Genomic DNA, 22,534 nt, shown 5'->3' with positions numbered 1-22,534 from the left:
TATAAATATGAACTTGATTGAACAAAACATGCATGTATTGTATAACATAATGTCCTAGGGTTGTCATCTGATGAAGATCATCAAAGGTTAGTGCTGCATTTAGCTGTGGTTTGGGTTTTATGTGACATTATATGCTAGCTTGAAAAATGGGTGTCTGATTATTTCTGTCTGGCTACTCTGCTGACATAATCTAATGTTTTGCTTTCGTTGTAAAGCCTTTTTGAAATCGGACAGTGTGGTTAGATTAACGAGAGTCTTGTCTTTAAAATGGTGTAAAATAGTCATATGTTTGAAAAATTGAAGTTTTTGCATTTTTGAGGTATTTGAATATCGCGCCACGGGATTACACTGGCTGTTGAGTAGGTGGGACGTCCCACCTAGCCCATAGAGGTTAATTTGTTGAATTTCTTTCCTTCATAATGCGTTTGAGCCAATCAGTTGTGTTGTGACAAGGAAGGGTGGTATACAGAAGATAGCCCTATTTGGTAAAGATTTTTGGTTACAACCTCCATGTCTTTCTGATACGCAGAGTAGGTGAACGGATGATCTCCGCATGGAAGAGCAGGTGTGATGGTGTGTAGGTACTTTGCTGGTGACACTGTGTGATTTATTTAGAATTCAAGGCACACTTAACCAGCATGGCTACCACAGCATTCTGCAGCGATACGCCATCCCATATGGTTTGCACTTAATGGGACAATCATTTGTTTTTCAACAGGACAATGACCAAAAACAACTCCAGGTTGTGTATGGCTATTTGACCAAACAGGAGAGTGATGGTTTTCTGCAACAGATGACCTGGCCTCCACAATCACCCAACCTCAACCCCGTTGAGATGGTTTGGGATGAGTTGGACCACAGAGTGAAGGAAAAGCAGCCAACAAGTGCTCAGCATATGTGGCAACTCCTTCAAGACTGTTGGAAAAGCATTCCAGGTGAAGCTGGTTGAGAGAATGCCAAGAGTGTGCAAAGCTGTCATCAAGGCAACTTTGATGAATCTCAAATATAAAATCTATTTTGATTTGTTTAACACTTTTTTGGTTACTATATGATTCCATATGTGTTATTTCATAATTTTGATGTCTTCACTATTATTCTACAATCTAGCAAACAGTAAAAATCTAGAAAAACCCTTTTGACTGGTACTGTACGTGCAACATACTATAAAATGCACACGTCTTCAAACATTTGACAGTAGTTCAAGTGAATCCAAAGTTTACCCCCAAGTTTGTAACGTAACTGTTAGTACACTCGACCTGATACTGTTCCTCCGCTGATCTTTGAATGACTGATGTGTAATTGCATTTCTTCAACCGACACTCTCTCTCTCCCTCCCTTAAACCAGACTGGTGATGGAGTGAACGATGCCCCCGCACTGAAAAAGGCAGAGATTGGCATTGCCATGGGCTCTGGCACTGACGTTGCCAAGTCTGCCTCTGAGATGATCCTGGCTGATGACAACTTTTCTTCCATTGTGTCCGCTGTCGAGGAGGGTCGTGCCATCTACAACAACATGAAGCAGTTCATCCGCTACCTCATCTCCTCCAATGTTGGTGAGGTTGTCTGGTGAGTGTCTGTATGGGACCGACTTGGTTTTGAACCCGGGCTCTCTGAGACGATGTTAGCCCGTCAAGCTAAAGCCTACACATTAGCTCAGGGACCTAACTTCTCTCCTCCTTGTCCTCCCCATCCTTTCATGTGTTATCCTCTGGAATTGGTACTTTTTTAAATCAAAATCAATCAATCCCCGTTTTCCTTCCTTCTCTCTCTCAGTATCTTCTTGACTGCCACCCTGAGTCTACCTGAGGCTCTTATCCCTGTCCAGCTGCTGTGGGTCAACCTGGTGACTGACGGTCTGCCTGCCACCGCCCTGGGATTCAACCCCCCCGACCTCGACATCATGGGGCGCCGCCCCCGTTCCGCCAAGGAACCCCTGATCTCCGGCTGGCTGTTCTTCAGATAAATGGTCATCGGAGGTAAGCATGGAAGAACAGGACGGGGCGGTGGCAACGAATAAGGCTCTGGGCAAAAGTAGTGCACTTTGAAGGGAATTAGGTGCCATTAGGATGTATCCCCTGTCTGTTTTGCATTAGTAATGTCCTGTAAGGGCTTGTTGAACACCACCAAGGTGTTCATAACTTGAGTCCGTGTCTGACAGTGAGTCTCTTTGGTTCACTCCAGGATATGTCCGTGCCGCCACTGTCGCAGCGGCCGTCTGGTGGTTCATGTACGATCCCAACGGCCCCGGAGTCACCTTTCACCAACTGTCCCACTTCATGCAGTGCCACGACGAGAACAAAGACTTCACCAGAATTGTATGCAAGGTTTTTGAGGCCTCTGCCCCTATGACCATGGCTCTGTCCGTGCTGGTCACCATTGAGATGTCCAATGCCCTCAACAGGTCAGACACAGACCATGCACACAGCCAACACACACAGGCACATGCAAAGACACAGACGTACATACAAATGAAAGAAAATCAGAAACTTTCTGTCCAAAAATGACGCAGAAAAATTAATCCATGCCTTTGTTACTTCTAGGTTGGACTACTGCAATGCTCTACTTTCCGGCTACCCGGATAAAGCACTAAATAAACTTCAGTTAGTGCTAAATACGGCTGCTAGAATCCAGACTAGAACCAAAAAATGTGATCATATTACTCCAGTGCTAGCCTCCCTACACTGGCTTCCTGTTAAGGCAAGGGCTGATTTCAAGGTTTTACTGCTAACCTACAAAGCATTACATGGTGTAACGCCCTGGCCATAGAGAGGGGTTTTTGTTCTTTATTTTGGTTAGGCCAGGGTGTTACATTGGGTGGGCGTTCTATGTTCATTTTTCTATGTTTTTGTATTTCTTTGTTTTGGGATGTGTGTGGCTCCCAATCAGGCACAGCTGTAGTTCGTTGTTGCTGATTGGGAGTCACACATAAGGAGCCTGTTTTTCCTTTGGGTTTTGTGGGGGATTGTTTCTGTTTAGTGTCTTGCACCTGACAGTACTGTTTGGCTGTCGGTTTTCTTGTTTTTGTTGTGTAGTGTTCTTACGGTTATTAAAATTCAAGATGAACACTAACTCCGCTGCACCTTGGTCTACATCCACAGACAGCCGTTACACATGGGCTTGCTCCTACCTATCTTTCTGATTTGGTCCTGTCGTACATACCTACACGTACGCTACGGTCACAAGACACGGGCCTCCTAATTGTTCCTAGAATTTCTAAGCAAACAGCTGGAGGCAGGGCTTTCTCCTATAGAGCTCAATTTTTATGGAATAGTCTGCCTACCCATGTGAGAGACGCAGACTCAGTCTCAACCTTTAAGTCTTTACTGAAGACACATCTCTTCAGTAGTTCCTATAATTAAGTGTAGTCTGGCCCAGGGGTGTGAAGGTGAACGGAAAGGCTGGAGCAACGAACCGCCCTTGCTGTCTCTGCCTGGCCGGTTTCCCCTCTTTCCACTGGGATTCTCTGCCTCTACCCCTATTACAGGGGCTGACTCACTGGCTTACTGGTGTTCTTCCATGCCGTCCCTGGGAGGGGTGTGTCACTTGAGTGGGTTGAGTCACTGACGTGGTCTTCCTGTCTGGGTTAGCGCCCCCCCCCTTGGGTTGTGCCGTGGCGGAGATCTTTGTGGGCTATACTCGGCCTTGTCCCGGGAAGGTATGTTGGTGGTTGTAGATATCCGTCCAGTGGTGTGGGGGCTGTGCTTTGGCAAAGTGGGTGGGGTTATATCCTGCCTGTTTGGCCCTGTCCGGGGGTTTCATCGGATGGGGCCACAGTGTCTCCTGAACCCTCCTGTCTCAGCCTCCAGTATTTATGCTGCAGTAGTTTATGTGTCGGGGGGCTAGGGTCAGTCTGTCACATCTGGGGCATTTCTCTTGTCTTTTCCGGTGTCCTGTGTGAATTTAAATATGCTCTCTCTAATTCTCTCTCTCTCTTTCTTTCTTTCTTTCTTTCTTTCTTTCTTTCTTTCTTTCTTTCTTTCTTTCTTTCTTTCTTTCTTTCTTTCTTTCTTTCTTTCTTTCTTTCTTTCTCTCTCTCGGAGGACCTGAGCCCTAGGACCATGCCTCAGGACTACCTGGCTTGATGACTCCTTGCTGTCCCCAGTTCACCTGGCCGTGCTGTTGCTCCAGTTCCAACTGTTCTGCCTGCAGCTGTGGAACCCTGACCTGTTCACCGGACGTGCTACCTGTCCAAGACCTGCTGTCCCAGACCTGCTGGAACCCTGACCTGTTCACCGGACGTGCTACCTGTCCCAGACCTGCTGTTTTCAACTCTCTAGACACAGCAGGAGCAGTAGAGATACTCTCAAAGATCGGCTATGAAAAAGCCAACTGACACTTACTCTTGTGTTACTGACTTGTTGCACCCTCGACAACTACTATGATTATTATTATTTGACCATGCTGGTCATTTATGAACATTTGAACATCTTGGCCATGTGCTGTTATAATCTCCACCCGGCACAGCCAGAAGAGGACTGGCCACCCCTCATAGCCTGGTTCCTCTCTAGGTTTCTTCCTAGGTTTTGGCCTTTCTAGGGAGTTTTTCCTAGCCACCGTGCTTCTACACCTGCATTGCTTGCTGTTTGGGGTTTTAGGCTGGGTTTCTGTACAGCACTTTGAGATATCAGCTGATGTAAGAAGGGCTATATAAATACATTTGATTTGATTAACCTGTTGGGGATAGGGGGCAGTATTTGCACGGCCGGATAAAAAACGTACCCGATTTAATCTGGTTACTACTCCTTCCCAGTAACTAGAATATGCATATAATTGTTTGATTTGGATAGAAAACACCCTAAAGTTTCTAAAACTGTTTGAATGGTGTCTGTGAGTATAAAATAACTCATTTGGCAGGCCAAAACCTGAGAAGATTCCAAACAGGAAGCGCTCTCTCTGACTATTTCTTGGCCTTCTTGATCATCTCTATCCAAAACAGGGGATCTCTGGCATAACGTGATATTTTCTAATGCTCCCATAGGCTCTTAGACGGCTCCAGAACGTTTAATCATGACTTTGAAGGCCATGGCTGAAAAACAGTAGCGCATTTGGATAGTGGTCGATCTGAGAACAATGAGACTGGGGCGCGTGCACGACCCGACACCATGTTTTTATTTTTTCGTCTTTGAACGAAAACAGGGTTTCCCGGTCGGAATATTATCGCTTTTTTACAAGAAAAATCGCATAAAAATTGATTTTAAACAGCGTTTGACATGCTTCGAAGTACGGTAATGGAATATTTTGAATTTTTTTGTCACGAAACGCGCATCACCGCTTCTTTACCCTTCGGATAGTGTCTTGAACGCACTAACAAAACGCCGCTATTTGGATATAACTATGGATTATTTGGAACCAAACCAACATTTGTTATTGAAGTAGCAGTCCTGGGAGTGCATTCTGACGAAGAACAGCAAAGGTAATCCAATTTTTCTAATAGTAAATCTGAGTTTGGTGAGTACCACACTTGGTGGGTGTCAAAATAGCTAGCCCGTGATGGCCGGGCTATCTACTCAGAATATTGCAAAATGTGCTTTCACCGAAAAGCTATTTTAAAATCGGACACCGCGATTGCATAAAGGAGTTCTGTATCTACAATTCTTAAAATAATTTATGTTTTTTGTGAACGTTTATCGTGAGTAATTTAGTAAATTCACCGGAAGTGTTCGGTGGGAATGCTAGTCACATGCTAGTCACATGCTAATGTAAAAAGCTGTTTTTTGATATAAATATGAACTTGATTAAACAAAACATGCATGTATTGTATAACATAATGTCCTAGGAGTGTCATCTGATGAAGATCATCAAAGGTTAGTGCTGCATTTAGCTGTGGTTTGGGTTTATGTGACATTATATGCTAGCTTGAAAAATGGGTGTCTGATTATTTCTGGCTGGGTACTCTGCTGACATAATCTAATGTTTTGCTTTCGCTGTAAAGCCTTTTTGAAATCGGACAGTGTGGTTAGATTAATGAGAGTCTTGTCTTTAAAATGCTGTAAAATAGTCATATGTTTGAAAAATGGAAGTTTTCGGATTTTAGAGGAATTTGTATTTCGCGCCACGCCCATCTTTGGATATTGGAGCAGGTGTTCCGCTTGCGGAACATCTAGATGTAAGAGGTTAACCAACACAAAAATATCCTGTGGCATTCTGCATTAGCATCGAACAGCCCCCGTGATATGCAATTTTTCAGGGAAGTTAGAAACCAATATACACCGGCAGTTAGAAAAGCCAAGGCTAGCTTTTTCAAGCAGAAATTTGCTTCCTGCAACACAAATTCAAAAAAGTTCAAGGACACTGTAAAGTCCTTGGAGAATAAGAGCATCTCCTCCAAGCTGCCCACTGCACTGAGGATAGGAAACTCTGTCACCACCGATAAATCCACTATAATTGAGAATTTCAAGAAGCATTTTTCTACGGCTGGCCATGCTTTCCACCTGGCTACCCCTACCCCGGTCAACAGCACTGCACCCCCCACAGCAACTCGCCCAAGACTTCCCCATTTCTCCTTCTCCCAAATCCAGTCAGCTGATGTTCTGAAAGAGCTGCAAATTCTGGACCCCTACAAATCAGCTGGGCTAGACAATCTGGACCCATTCTTTCTAAAATTATCTGCAGAAATTGTTGCAACCCCTATTACTAGCCTGTTCAACCTCTCTTTCGTGTCGTCTAAGATTCCCAAAGATCACTCTTGACCCAAACTGCTACAGACCTATATCTATCCTACCCTGCCTCTCTAAAGTCTTCGAAAGCCAGGTAAACAAACCGATTACCAACCAATTTGAATCCCACCGCACCTTCTCCGCTATGCAATCTGGTTTCAGAGCTGGTCATGGGTGCACCTCAGCCACACTCAAGGTCCTAAACGATATCTTAACCACCATCGATAAGAAACAATACTGTGCACCTGTATTCATTGACCTGGCCAAGGCTTTCGATTCTGTCAATCACCATATCCTTATTGGCAGACTCAACAGCCTTGGTTTCTCAAATGATTGCCTCGCCTGGTTCACCAACTACAGAGTTCAGTGTGTCAAATCGGAGGACCTGTTGTCCGGGCCTCTGGCAGTCTCTATGGGGGTGCCACAGGGTTCAAATCTTGGGCCGACTCTTTTCTCTGTATACATCAATGATGTCGCTCTTTCTGCTGGTGAGTCTCTGATCCACCTCTACGCAAACGACACCATTCTGTATACTTCTGGCCCTTCTTTGGACACTGTGTTAACTACCCTCCAGACGAGCTTTAATGCCATACAACTCTCCTTCCGTGGCCTCCGACTGCTCTTAAATACAAGTAAAACTAAATGCATGCTCTTCAACCGATTGCTGCCTGCAGCTGCCCGCCCGTCCAGCATCACTACTCTGGACGGTTCTGACTTAGAATATGTGGACAACTACAAATACCTAGGTGTCTGATTAAACTGTAAACTCTCCTTCCAGACTCACATCAAACATTTCCAATCCAAAGTTAAATCTATAATTGGCTTCCTATTTCGCAACAAAGCATCTTTCACTCATGCTGCCAAACATACCCTCGTAAAACTGACCATCCTACCGATCCTCGACTTCGGCGATGTCATTTACAAAATAGCCTCCAATACCCTACTCAATAAATTGGATGCAGTTTATCACAGTGCAATCTGTTTTGTCACCAAAGCCCCATATACTACCCACCACTGCGACCTGTATGCTCTCGTTGGCTGGCCCTCGCTTCATACTCGTTGCCAAACCCACTGGCTCCAGGTCATCTACAAGACCCTGCTAGGTAAAGTTCCCCCTTATCTCAGCTCACTGGTCACCATAGCAGCACCCACCTGTAGCACACGCTCCAGCAGGTATATCTCTCTGGTCACCCCCAAAGCCAATTCCTCCTTCGGCTGCCTCTCCTTCCAGTTCTCTGCTGCCAATGACTGGAACGAACTACAAAAATCTCTAAAACTGGAAACACTTATCTCCCTCACTAGCTTTAAGCATCAGCTGTCAGAGCAGCTCACAGATTACTGCACCTGTACATAGCCAATCTATAATTTAGCCCAAACAACTACCCTCTTCCCCTACTGTATTTATTTATTTTGCTCCTTTGCACCCCATTATTTCTATTTCTACTTTGCACTATCTTCCACTGCAAATCTACCATTCCAGTGTTTTACTTGCTATATTGTATTTGCTTCGCCACCATGGCCTTTTTTGCCTTTACCTCCCTTATCTCACCTCATTTGCTCACATTGTATATAGACTTATTTTTTTACTATATTATTGACTGTATGTTTGTTTTACTCCATGTGTAACTCTGTGTTGTTGTATGTGTCAAACTGCTTGCTTTATCTTGGCCAGGTCGAATTGTAAATGAGTACTTGTTCTCAACTTGCCTTCCTGGTTAAACAAAGGTGAAATAAATAATAAACACAAAAATTACTGTCAATATTACACAGCATGTAAAACCCCCAATAAACCCCCCTCAACTAACATTTCGATGCACGTGCAACATTCAGACATTCGCGTTAGTGTCGAAAATAAAAGTCCTCAGAAAGATGCATCTTCTCCCTTCAGATGATGATAACCCTCAGAGTGGGCAGGTGCAGTGTCCAGATGCACATTTCCAAGCGCTCTGATTGGTTGGGAATGGCAGGGCTATGATGGATGAGGGATAACTATGGTAGGATGAGCAGCGAAACTAACGGGACTGAAGGGAAACTGAAGGGACTGTGAGTGGAAGTTAGGTAGAGAGGAGAGGAGCAGGACGGCCTTTTTTACAGTGGCAGTACAGTACATTTACAGTAGCTCTAGCATTCGTTTGCGTAGGTAAGGGAAAACCCCCCTGATTTGGACAAAATAACATGGGAACATATTGGCATAGCACGAATCATACACACGATTGTAAATACCACCGAAAGTGGTCCATCTCCGTGCAAATCATATGGCAATTTTCCGATGGCAATTGCCAATTGTAACACCCCAAATTTCCTTTAGATGGCGAGCGCGCTCCACCGTGGATTTTCATACAGCAAATGATACCCAAGTCTACACCCAAGGGTCAGATTTTGATAAAATGATTTTTTTTTTGAAAACTTATCACCCCTTAAAAAAGTGGTTTCTGGACCGTTTTTCGATTTTTTTATTTGTATTATTGTTATGTCAATTATACATGTATAAGAGCTGTATGAACATGCTAATGACGTTTTTTATTGACGTCGTTTTTTGGGTTGCTTTTGCTTGTGCACAAGGCATATGTTTTGTGCATTTTGAATATGATTTCATAGGAAAAAAGTTACATATTTTTTTCTTTTTTTTGCAAAATGACATGTCCAAAGCTTTTTTTTGTCAATTATGAAAGTATTGAATGTGCCAAATCACAGCAAATATCCAATAGATGGCTAGAGCTCTCCGCTGTGAATTTTCATATTGCAAATGTAACACAATTCAAGACCCAAGAGTAAAATTTTGAAAAAATGACATATTTTTGGAAAACTTTTCAACCCCTTAAAGAGTGGTTTCTGGACCGTTTTTCAATTTTTTTCGATTTTTATGTCAATTACACATGTATAAGAGCTGTATGGACATACATTTGACATATATTATTGACATCATTTTTTGGGTTGTTTTTGGCATATGTTTTGTGCATTTTGAATATGATTTCATAGGAAGTTAAAAGTGACACATTTGCTTGTGCATAAGGCATATGTTTTGTGCATTTGGAATATGATTTCATAGGAAGTCAAAAGTGACATATTTTTTTCTTTTTTTGCCAAATGCCATTAGAAATGTGCAAATGAAATGTCCAATTCTTTTTTTGTCAATTATACGTGTATGAAAGTATTGAATGTGCCAAATCAGGATGTTTGTCCGTTTGCCATGTACGATCATAGGAAATCGGTTTCCAAACCCAAAAGTCAGTGAACCATAGTCCAAATGGCATTTATACTGCCCAAATGATATATAGCCCTATGTTAAGCCATGAATCAACGCAGACAGACTACTTGTCATGTATGATGAGGGAGAAGTGGGACTCTGTTGCTTTAAACATTTTTTACGAATTTGACATGCTCAGAATGCATAATTGACTGGCCTGATGATCTCGGGATGGCCGCGCAGTGACTGTGGTTCCTCTCCATCGCTCGTTGTGTTGATTTCATCATGTCAACTTTGGTGATATTTTTTGCTGTTGAATCATATTGCAAATGCACGTTACATTTGCAATATTGCGCATTACGTTTGCAATATGATTCAATGGGCATTTAGCATCACGAATTTAGGCATGCTCAAAAATACTGCAGAAATGTATAATTGACTGTCCCGATGAACTGGGGATGGCTGTGCAGTGACTGTGGTTCCTCTCCATCGCTCGTTGTGTTGATTTCATCATGTCAACTTTGGTGATATTTTGGCTGTTGAATCATATTGCAAATGTGCGTTAAATTTGCAATATAGCGCGTTACGTATGCAATATGATTCAATGGGCATTTAGCATCACGAATTTAGGCATGTTCAAAAATACTGCAGAAATGTATAATTGACTGTCCAGATGAAGTGGGGATGGCTGTGCAGTGACTGTGGTTCCTCTCCATCGCTCGTTGTGTTGATTTCATCATGTCAACTTTGGTGGTATTTTTTGCTGTTGAATCATATTGCAAATGCGCGTTACGTTTGCAATATAGCGCGTTACGTTTGCAAGATGATTCAATGGGCATTTAGCATCACGAATTTAGGCATGCTCAAAAATACTGCTGAAATGCATAATTGACTGTCCCGATGATCTTGGTATGGCCGGACAGTGACTGTGGTTCCTCTACATGGCTTGATGGTGACATGAGAGAAGTGGGACTGTCGTTTTTTAGCGATTGTTTTTGGAAAAATATCCAAAATGACTAGGGGCGCCCCATATTGGATGGGCACTGATGGAAGGTGCTCCCTACCCAACCGTGGACCCCTTGCACCCCCCTAAAGGCATTTAAAACCCTTCTAAAAAATGTATCCTGGTAACCCATTTCGGGTCACCATGTGCACGGATGCGCATTTGCAATATGTTTCAATGGGCCTCAACATCATGAATTTGGCATGCTCAAAAACCCTGCAGAAATGCATAATTGACTGTCCCAATGAACTGGGGATGGCCGTGCAGTGACTGTGGTTCCTCTCTATCGCTCATTGTCTTTATTTCATCATGTCAACTTTGGTGATATTTTTTGCTGTTGAATCATATTGCAAATGCACGTTACATTTGCAATATTGCACATTACGTTTGCAATATGATTCAATGGGCATTTAGCATCACGAATTTAGGCATGCTCAAAAATACTGCAGAAATGTATAATTGACTGTCCCGATGAACTGGGGATGGCTGTGCATTGACTGTGATTCCTCTCCATCGCCCGTTGTGTCGATCTCATCATGTCAACTTTGGTGATATTTTGGCTGTTGAATCATATTGCAAATGCACGTTACGTTTGCAATATTGCGCATAGCGTTTGCAATATGATTCATCATGTCAACTTTGGTGATATTTATTGCTGTTGAATCATATTGCAAACGCGCGTTACGTTTGCAATATTGCGCGTTACGTTTGCAATATGATTCACCATGTCAACATTGTTGATATTTTTGGCTGTTGAATCATATTGCAAATGCACGTTACATTTGCAATATTGTGCGTTACGTTTGCAATATGATTCAATGGGCATTTAGCATCACGAATTTAGGCATGCTCAAAAATACTGCAGAAATGCATAATTGACTGGCCCGATGAACTCGGGATGGCCGGGCAGTGACTGTGGTTCCTCTCCATTGCTCGTCACCCAGCAGTCAGCATCCATTAGTAAATTAGATGTCATTCTGATACCATCTGACACCAAATCCACTTTTTCCAACTCGTATAGAAGCCAACTATCACATATGTCAGAGAAAGCCTATAATTCACAGTGCTTTCAATTTTAACCATAAAAAAACATAAAACACATAGTTACGTTATAGCTGCGGGTCCAGCTCTGACAATATGTGTAGGCCTATGTGAGGCGACCCCGAATCCCAAGTTTCGGCTCGATAGGTCATTCGGTGCCCGAGCAATGGCCTTAATTGGTGCTGAAAATCCACTTTTTCAGGGCGTTACTACGGGGTCCCTGAATGAGCTATCGGACAGAGACATTGGGGTCCGTCTCTATGGGCCGAGGCGGTTTCAATGCACTTAGTCTTGCGACTCTGGGACATTTCTACATGTCGCCATGTCCGTGATATTCAAAATGAATTGAACATGTTGCAAATGCACGAGGCGGTTTACCGGTCTGAGAACCTTCTAGAGCCACATAAATCACCGTGCACTATCGACTTGAGCTCTAGAACCGGTTTCTAAAATTTCGGAGCTCTAGGTCTGACGGTTCTTGAATCGTTTGAACAAAAGTAACTATTGAAGGCGGTATAAGCCTCTCAGCCCCACACTACGTCCCTATGGCCAAATTGTGTGTGTGTGTTTTAGTTTTTTTTGCAAAAATAATAGACACACGTTGTCTTTGGGGTAGGCATAGAAGGAATCCTGAATATGAAGTCTCTACCTTAAGAATTGACTGAATGACACAGAGTTGAGTTGCGTGATTTTCACTATGTGCAGGTTATATGACAATAGCTCTAGGGTGTTTTTAACAACTTCCGGTTGTCACAGGAAGTTCATACTCAACACACGTTGTCTTTGGGGTAGGCATAAACAGAATCCTGAATATGAAGTCTCTACCTTAAGAATTGACTGAATAACAGATGGTTGAGTTGCGTGATTTTTACTATGTGCGTTTTATATGACAATAGCTCTAGGCTGTTTTTAAAAACTTCCGGTTGTCACAGAAAGCTCTTGCTCCACACACGTTGTCTTTGGGGTAGACATAAACAGAATCCTGAATATGAAGTCTCTACCTTAAGAATTGACTGAATGACAGATGGTTGAGTTGCGTGATTTTCACTATGTGTGTTTTATATGACAATAGCTCTAGGCTGTTTTTAACAACTTCCGGTTGTCACAGGAAGCTCTTGCTCCACACACGTTGTCTTTGGGGTAGACATAAACAGAATCCTGACTATGAAGTCTCTACCTTTAGAATTGACTGAATGGCACATGGTTGAGTTGAGGTGATTTTCACTATCTGCTGGTTGGCCATATGACAATTGCTCTAGGCTGTTTTTAACAACTTCCAGTTGTCACAGGAAGCTTTTGCTCCACACACGTTGCCTTTGGGGTAGACATAAACAGAATCCTGAATATGAAGTCTCTACCTTAAGAATTGACTGAATGACAGATGGTTGAGTTGCGTGATTTTCACAATGTGCGTTTTATATGACAATAGCTCTAGGCTGTTTTTAACCACTTCCGGTGGCTCCAGGAACCTTAGAATCGACACAGGTAGACCTCACAGTAGCCTGATGGATTGTTATAGAAGACAGCTTCATAAGGCATTCATAACCCACATAGACTTCAGGTTGAATTTTGGAGAATAGTCTATGTGTTCCTATGGGGAGAGAAGTCATTGCACACAGTTTGATCTAAAAACCTTCTTTTCACTGTGAAGGGTTAATGCCACAGGGTCAAGGTTAGGCTTGCACAGATCGGGAGGACCTCAGGAACGCTCCTGAGGTTGAATTGTGATTCTAACCCTAACGGTTCTCTCACTGTCACCCAAAAGCACTTGACATATTGGTGCAGGCATCATTTTCGGCCTAGTTTTCTCACAGTCGGTGCGCTCAGCTACGGTCAAGCGGGGTGTCTCATTGAACTCGGCACAGCCTAGAGATAATGGTAATGCCATTGCAGGCTCTTTGTGTCTTTAAGCACCGCACTGTGTCACTCCGTCCTTGCTGTGTGTGTGTGTGAGAGAGCTTTTCTTTGACATCTGATGGGATAAATGACTGAATTACAGTTCGTGAGGGTTGCCTAGTCACACATATGAAGTTGTGGAAAGATCTGACCTTTTTAACCCTTCAAAACAGCCCCTATGACACGATTTTAAGGCACTTCTGGTTGACACAGGAATCTGAACGTTAGGCTCTTCTAGAATATTGAGTTTTAGTTCTTTATGTTAAGAACTGACTTATTTACAGAGGGTTGAACAAGTGTGTGTCGTTTCAGAAAATCACAGAAATCTCGCAGAGCTCCGAAACCGGCCTTAACGGACTCATCTGAACACGCTGCAACTGGATATGTAACTTTTTTGAAAAAAAAACCTCCTATTGTTGAATATCACCAATGTGTCATTGTACATGGTAAATGTAAATGTTTGGTTCCTTTTCTCCTGACACCGTAGGCTCATGTAGTTTGATGTGAAGCGGTCAAATCAGCACTCTATTTTCCTGTTTGACTTACAATCCCATAAAAATAGCCTTAACTCGAAAAGCGTCGAGGCCACGACTCCATCCTGTTCGGGGCCAACTGCCCATTATGCCAAACCCACACAGACCGAGTTTCGTCTTCGAATTATTTTCCGTTTAGGAGAAAAAGCCGTGTCGTGATTGGTGATATATGTTACGTTTGCAATATGATTCCATTCGCCCTCCTGTGGAATAATCCAGAACTGCAAAGAAATGACAAAAATTTGAAAATTTTATTAAACGGAAACGGAAGGTCCGTTCGATGACTTCCTGGAAGATCCGGCACCTGTGAGCGGCCCGACGCCGTCCGCGGATTTATCGGACGTAGTCGGACGTCTAGTAAGGGAGCGTACATTTGCAATATGGACTTTCTCACTAACCATACGGCTAGCGCACATGAGTTCCCTTCATGTATGTCAGGGGGGAGCACTGACCTAACTTGCCAGGTGTACAGGAGAGAGCCGTGGAGCAAACTGGTGCCAGTCGTGGAGTCAAGCACGGAGCTTGACGCCAGATTCCGGAAGGAGGTACTGGCGGAGAGGGCATGACTGAGCAGGCGTGCAGAGGGGCGAGCGATGCATTACGGGTGATGCGCACTCTCTCGCCCATCCGCACGCACAGTCCGGTGCGGTCGGTACGGGCTCCGTAGCGTTGCCGTGCTAGAGTTGGCACTCAGCCAGGAAGGAGTGTGCCTGCTCAGCGCATCTGGCCGCCAGTGCGTCTCCTCGGCCCAGTTTATCCTGCGCCTGAGCTCTGCCCTCATTCCCCAGCACAGCCCAGTTCGTCATGTGCCAGCGCTCCGCCCGTGCCAGGAGTATAACAGAACTCAAATGGCAGGTCAAAACCTGAGAGATTCCTTTACAGGAAGTGGCCTGTCTGACCATTTCTTGAACTTCTTTGCCATCTCTATCTTTTACAAAGGATCTAGGCTCTAACGTGACACTTCCTACGTCTTCCATGGGCGCTCAGAGCCCGGGGAAAAACAGAATGTCGTCATCCCAGCCCCAGGCTGAAACACATTATCGCCTTTCTCAAGTGGCCGATCAAGGGACTGTGGGGTTAGGCGCATGCCCTGGCCGCCCCCGTCTTTGTGATTTTTCCTCTGTTTGACTATTTTACAGCCATTTAAAGACAAGACTCTCGTTAATCTAACCACACTGTCCGATTTCAAAAAGGCTTTACAACGAAAGCAAAACATTAGATTATGTCAGCAGAGTACCAAGCCAGAAATAATCAGACACCCATTTTTCAAGCCAGCATATAATGTCACCAAAACCCAGAAGACAGCTAAATGCAGCACTCACCTTTGATGATCTTCATCAGATGACAACCCTAGGACATTATGTTATACAATACATGCATGTTTTGTTCAATCAAGTTCATATTTATATCAAAAACCAGCTTTTTACATTAGCATGTGACGTTCAGAACTAGCATACCCCCCGCAAACTTCCGGGGAATTCGCTAACATTTTACTAAATTACTCACGATAAACGTTCACAAAAAGCATAACAATTATTTTAAGAATTATAGATACAGACCTCCTCTATGCACTCGATATGTCCGATTTTAAAATAGCTTTTGGTGAAAGCACATTTTGCAATATTCTAAGTACATAGCCCAGGCATCACGGGCTCGCTATTTAGACACCCGGCAAGTTTAGCACTCACCATAATCATATTTACTATTATAAAAGTTTGATTACCTTTTGTTGTCTTCATCAGAATACACACCCAGGACTGCTACTTCAATAACAAATGTTGGTTTGGTCCAAAATAATCCATCGTTATATCCGAATAGCGGCGTTTTGTTCGTATGCGTTCCAGACACTATCCGAAATAGTAAAGAAGTGTCACGCGCATGGCGCAATTCGTGACAATAAAATTCTAAGTATTCCATTACCGTACTTCGAAGCATGTCAACCGCTGTTTAAAATCAATTTTTACGACATTTTTCTCGTAGAAAAGCGATAATATTCCGACAGGGAATCTCCTTTTCGGCAAACAGAGGAAAAAAATCCCAAAGGCGGGGGCGGTCGGGGTCACGCGCATAAGCCCAGTGTCCCTTGATCGGCCACTTGAGAAAGGCGATAATGTGTTTCAGCCTGGGGCTGGAATGACGACATTCTGTTTTTTCCCGGGCTCTGAGCGCCTATGGACGACGTGGGAAGTGTCACGTTAGAGCAGAGATCCTTAGTAAATGATAGAGATGGAAAAGAAGTTCAAGAAATGGTCAGACAGGCCACTTCCTGTAAAGGAATCTCTCAGGTTTTGACCTGCCATTTGAGTTCTGTTATACTCACAGACACCATTCAAACAGTTTTAGAAAATTTAGGGTGTTTTCTATCCATATGTAATAAGTATATGCATATTCTAGTTACTGGGTAGGAGTGGTAACCAGATTAAATCGGGTATGTTTTTTATCCAGCCGTGTCAATACTGCCCCCTATCCTAAACAGGTTTTAAGATTCTAACAAAGGCATTGTGTTATATACACTTTTTTAGGACAAGTCAAGGATGGAGGGGGGCATGACAAAAAAATGGCAGAGTAGTACAAAAATCATAACCATGAGCAGTCAAAACTGCTTTAGCAGTTCTACTGTTAAAGCAAAGGCCATTCCTCAGTAGCTTCATATAAAACCTAGCCTTTATTGTATCATAAAATAAAGAAATGGGCAAGACCAACAGTATTGCTCCCTGACACTGCCTCAGCTTCCTGCCCTCTGCAACAGAGAATCTACAGTGAGAATAAAAAGTGCATGAGAAGCAGAGTGGGAATCCATTTGGGACCTTAGAAGCGAGGCTTTGGACATTTTTAAAAGCAACAAAAGGTCCCCTAGCCAAGCAGAGAATAGGAGACATCTCCAAAACGACCAGATGATTAACGTATGATGAATTCATCTAAAGTGAGTGTGTAGGAGTGCTTAGGGAATTGACAACAAGGACATTTCTCTGGGACTTGTTGTGGAACAATGTTGTTTCTGTTTGTTCCGTGGCACACAAAATCTAATTGCTCAAATAAAAAAGGAACAATGTGAAATATGTTTGATTTTTGATAATTTAATATCTGTATTAAAATATTTGATAACACAAACTACAAGTATTCTTCAGGATTGGTGGGTCCCCTATGGGACGGCTGAGCTAATGTAGGCTAATGCGATTAGCATGAGGTTGTAAGTAACAAGAACATTTCCCAGGACATGGACATATCTGATATTGGCAGAAAGCTTAAATTCTTGTTAATGTAACTGCACTGTCCAATTTACAGAAGCTATTACAGTGAAATAATACCATGCTGTTGTTTGAGGAGAGTGCACAATTATGAACTTGAAAATGTATTAATAAACCAATTAGGCACATTTAGGCAGTCTTGATACAACATTTTGAACAGAAATGCAATGGTTCCTTGGATCAGTCTAAAACTGTGCACGTACACTGCTGCCATCTAGTGGCCAAAATCTAAATTGCACCTGGGCTGGCATAGTACATTATGGACTTTCTCTTGCATTTCAAAGATAATGATACAAAAAAAGGTAGGTTTTTTTCTTTTTATTATCTTTTACCAGATCTAATGCGTTATATTCTCCTACATTCTTTTAACATTTCCACAAACTTCAAAGTGTTTTTTTTCAAATGGTACCAAGAATATGCATATCCTTGCTTCAGGCCCTGAGCTACAGGCAGTAAGATTTGGGTATGTCATTTTAGGTGAACATTTTGTGTGACACAGTTACAGGAATATTAAGCAAATCTCCTGAACTGCCATGGTCTTGTGACTGATTTTTTGGGTTTTCAGGAGGAGACTTTTCAGGAAACCCCTACTCCCACCCTCAATGCACCACCTACAACGAAGGATGGCGGTTCAGCAACCCAGCAGTACTAAGTCAGTATCAACACTGTATTACCTTTTATTATTTATATCAGATTACAGCTATAATATTTTGTACTATTTCACTATGTGTTCAAGTAGTTTGAATGAATGTCTGTTTGATCAATATTATAACTATGACCAAACATTGGAAAGGCTTCCCTGTGGCTCAGTTGGTAGAGCATGGTGTTTGCAACGCCAGCATGGTATGTGCAACGCCAGGGTTGTGGGTTTGATTCCCACAGGGGCCAGTGCAAAAAAAAAATGCATGAAATGAAATGTATGCATTCACTACTGTAAGTCGCTCTGGATAAGAGTGTCTGCTAAATGACTAAAATGTAAATGTTGATAAGCTAAACCAATCAAAACTAGAATAAGTATACAGTAGTACCATAACAGTTGCAGAGACATTACATGTAAACCTACTGCAGAATCAGTCATCATTTTAACACAAATTAGCTACCCCAACACAATATCTGATTAACGATTTCTCTGTGAATTATGCAGTGTAACGTTAAATGAGCGTGTATGTGTGCCTTTGTGTGGTGTTTGATCTTGTGGTTTCGAACTGTGCTTTCTTCTGTTCACTTTCAGGTTCCCCTTATTATTATAGTGCTGCAGCCCATGGCTCCGCGCCTCCCACTGCTGCCACAGCCTATGACCGCCACTAGTTACCATGGAAACATGGTCCGACTGCAGCCTCCATATTGTCCCAGTCTGAGAGGCACTGAGAGGTCAAAGGGAATCAAGATGTAATCCCCCCTGAATCTCCAGTTTCACCATAGGGGGATGAATGGCAGGGCAACTGGCCACGCTCAAACACACACACTGGCCAAAGAGGGCCCCCGGGCATTTAGAACTGAACAAAAGTTGTGTGTTTTTTTGTGTGTTTTTTTGTGTGGTGTTTGATGTTGTTTTCATGGATCCTCAATTCTTTACATGGCTAAAACAGTGCACTATTTCTTGTTGTAATGATAAGCCCAGGGGTTTCTACAGGTTGTATGCCAAAATACAAATACAGTGACTAACCAGCTAACCTGTGTTTAGGGCATGTTGAAGAGTAGGGTGAACCACAGCCTGGTGCTTTTCCCTTAGTTTCGAGCTTTTTTTTGCTGAAAAATATGAAATGCAGACCGTGGTTCAGCAGCATTTTCTATTCTCAAATTGTTTTTCTTTTTTAAAGATTTTTTTTCTGATGTACAAAAGTATCTAAGAATTTTCAGGATTGTGTTTTTTTTGTCACATTTCGTATCATATTTTGTTAACTCAGCAGTGTACTTCATGCGTTATCATCCTTTGATCTTTTTTGCACTATTACCTGAGCATCTGATTTAATAGAATTTCATTCCAACTTAGTACATTCACTGTAAGTAAAGGGAAAGGGGGATACCTAGTCACAATTAATCAAATACTACCGTATAAAAGAAAACATAAATAGTGGCATTATCCAGATCTAAACTAAAGAAGCCTTCTTAAGAATAACACGTTCATGTGAAATTGATATTCATGTATCTGATAGTTTCTACAGTAATATGATGCACATTGCTCTGGTAAGGATAATACTATATAGTGCTACCATAATATCTCTAGCTAAACATTCTGAAATATAGTTTTACTCTTACCATCAGTTGCCTACATAAGTATAAGCTTCAACTGTAAAAAGACTTTAACTGACTTAGAAATTTCACTTTTCAATACAAATCAACTCATACTATAGTCCTAAGTATTATTTACATGTAATTGAATAGCCACCTTGCTTTTAAAGGGACACTGAAGAAGGAATAGAAAGAAAACACTAATTTGCTGCTGGAAATGTTTTGTGAATGTATTTTTTACTATGCTTGCCAAAGACTTAGTTTTATATTCAATGTTGTATTTACTGTACGTATGATTATACACTGAGTGTACAAAACATTAAGAACACCTTCCTAATATTTAATATTTTTGCCCTCAGAACAGCCTCAATTCATCAGGGCATGGACACTCTACAAGGTGTCAAAATCGTTCCACAGGGATGCTGGCCCATGTTGACTCCAACATTTTCCACAGTTGTGTCAAGTTGGCTGGATGTCCTTTGGGTGGTTGACCATTCTGGATACACACAGGAAGGCACTTAAATATTTTGCCTTGCCCATTCACCCTCTGAATGGCACACATACACAATCCATGTCTCAATTGTCTCAAAGCTTAAAAATCCTTCTTTAACCTGTGTCTTCGCCTGACTGAAGTGGATTTAAACAGGGACATCAGTAAGGGATCATAGCTTTCACCTGGATTCACCCGGTCAGTCTATGTTATGGAAAGAGGTGTTCTTTGTTTTGTACACTCAGTGTATAAAGCAGTATTATCTTTTAAAAGTAGTTAACATTGAACATGAATGTGGTAATTTAGAGGCAAACATCAAGATATCTTATCTGTATTGAAAAAGTTGAAATTGGATTACTTAATATTATGTCATTTGCAAGACATTGCTTCTTTGTAGAATGATTTGTGTATAATATGAAGACAATTCTCTTCTCTGTAAACAAGATCACCTACACTTGACCATTACAGTTTTACACTAACTGGTTTTTAGATATACAGATCGAGAAAAATGACATTATACACTGCGTGCAAAATTACTAGGCAAGTGAGTATTCTGATCTTATCATTGTTTCTATTCACATTTTCAAACTCCAAACCATATAAACTTGATTGCTTATTGGATTTAATCATTTTCAGGTGATATGTATTTGTGTAATGAGGGAGGGTGTGGCGAAAGTGAATAACACCTTATATCAAGGTGTGCATAATTATTAGGCAGCCTCATTACCTCAGGTAAAATGGGCCAAAAAATAAATTTAACTGACACTGAAAAACCAAAAATGTAAAATGGCTTTCAGACGGATGCGACACTCTTTAAATAGCTAAACTATTAAGGTGTGACCACCGGACATTCAAACGTTTTGTTGCGAATAGTCAACTGGGGCACAAAAAACGCATGGGGAAGAAAAGGTGCAAATTAACTGCAAAAGACTTGAGAATAATTACATTTTTAGTCATTTAGCAGATGCTCCTATCCAGAGCGACTTACAGTAGTAAATGCATACATTTCATACATTTTTTTTCCATACTGGTCCCCCGTGGGAATCGAACCCACAACCCTGGCGTCGCAAACACCGTGCTCTACCAACTGAGCCACACGGGACCAATTAAATGTCAATCTACCAGGAACCCATTATCTTCTTACATCTAGACGTTCCGCTAGCGGAACACCGCTCCAATATCCAATGATAGGGCGTGGCGCGAAATACAAACTCCTCGAAAATCCGAAAACTTCAATTTTTCAAACATATGACTATTTTACACAATTTTAAAACCTGTTGAGGACCCCTTCCCGCTCTGATCCCGGTATTGGGATTTATTGAGAAGAGACCATGGCGGGAAATTCAAAACTGCAAGAATCTAATAATTTCAATTTCTCAAACAATCAACTATTTTTCACCATTTGAAAGATAAACATCTCCTAAATCCAACCACACTGTCCGATTTCAAAAAGGCTTTACAACGAAAGCAAAACATTAGATTATGTCAGCAGAGTACCAAGCCAGAAATAATCAGACACCCATTTTTCAAGCTAGCATATAATGTCACAAAAACCCAGAAGACAGCTAAATGCAGCACTCACCTTTGATGATCTTCATCAGATGACAACCCTAGGACATTATGTTATACAATACATGCATGTTTTGTTCAATCAAGTTCATATTTATATCAAAAACCAGCTATTTACATTAGCATGTGACGTTCAGAACTAGCATACCCCCCGCAAACTTCCGGGGAATTCGCTAACATTTTACTAAATTACTCACGATAAACGTTCACAAAAAGCATAACAATTATTTTAAGAATTATAGATACAGACCTCCTCTATGCGCTCAATATGTCCGATTTTAAAATAGCTTTTTGGTGAAAGCACATTTTGCAATATTCTAAGTACATAGCCCAGGCATCACGGGCTAGCTATTTAGACACCCGGCAAGTTTAGCACTCACCATAATCATATTTACTATTATAAAAGTTTGATTACCTTTTGTTGTCTTCGTCAGAATGCACTCCCAGGACTGCTACTTCAATAACAAATGTTGGTTTTGGTCCAAAATAATCCATCGTTATATCCGAATAGCGGCGTTTTGTTCGTGCGTTCCAGACACTATCCGAAATGGTAAAGAAGGGTCGTGCGCATGGCGCAATTCGTGACAAAAAAATTCTAAATATTCCATTACCGTACTTCGAAGCATGTCAACCGCTGTTTAAAATCAATTTTTACGCCATTTTTCTCGTAGAAAAGCGA

At 42.0% G+C, this 22,534-nt stretch overlaps 1 pseudogene; it reads left to right on the top strand.

Moving 5' to 3' along the window:
- Positions 1-18,216, top strand: part of LOC106578396 (sarcoplasmic/endoplasmic reticulum calcium ATPase 1-like) — a 38,286-nt pseudogene extending 20,070 nt beyond the window's left edge.
- The last annotated feature ends 4,318 nt before the right edge of the window (positions 18,217-22,534 follow it).

Source organism: Salmo salar, chromosome ssa19 (assembly GCF_905237065.1).
Source record: "Salmo salar chromosome ssa19, Ssal_v3.1, whole genome shotgun sequence".
NCBI classification, from domain to species: Eukaryota; Metazoa; Chordata; class Actinopteri; order Salmoniformes; family Salmonidae; genus Salmo; species Salmo salar.
This window is presented reverse-complemented; position numbering and strand designations above follow the sequence as displayed.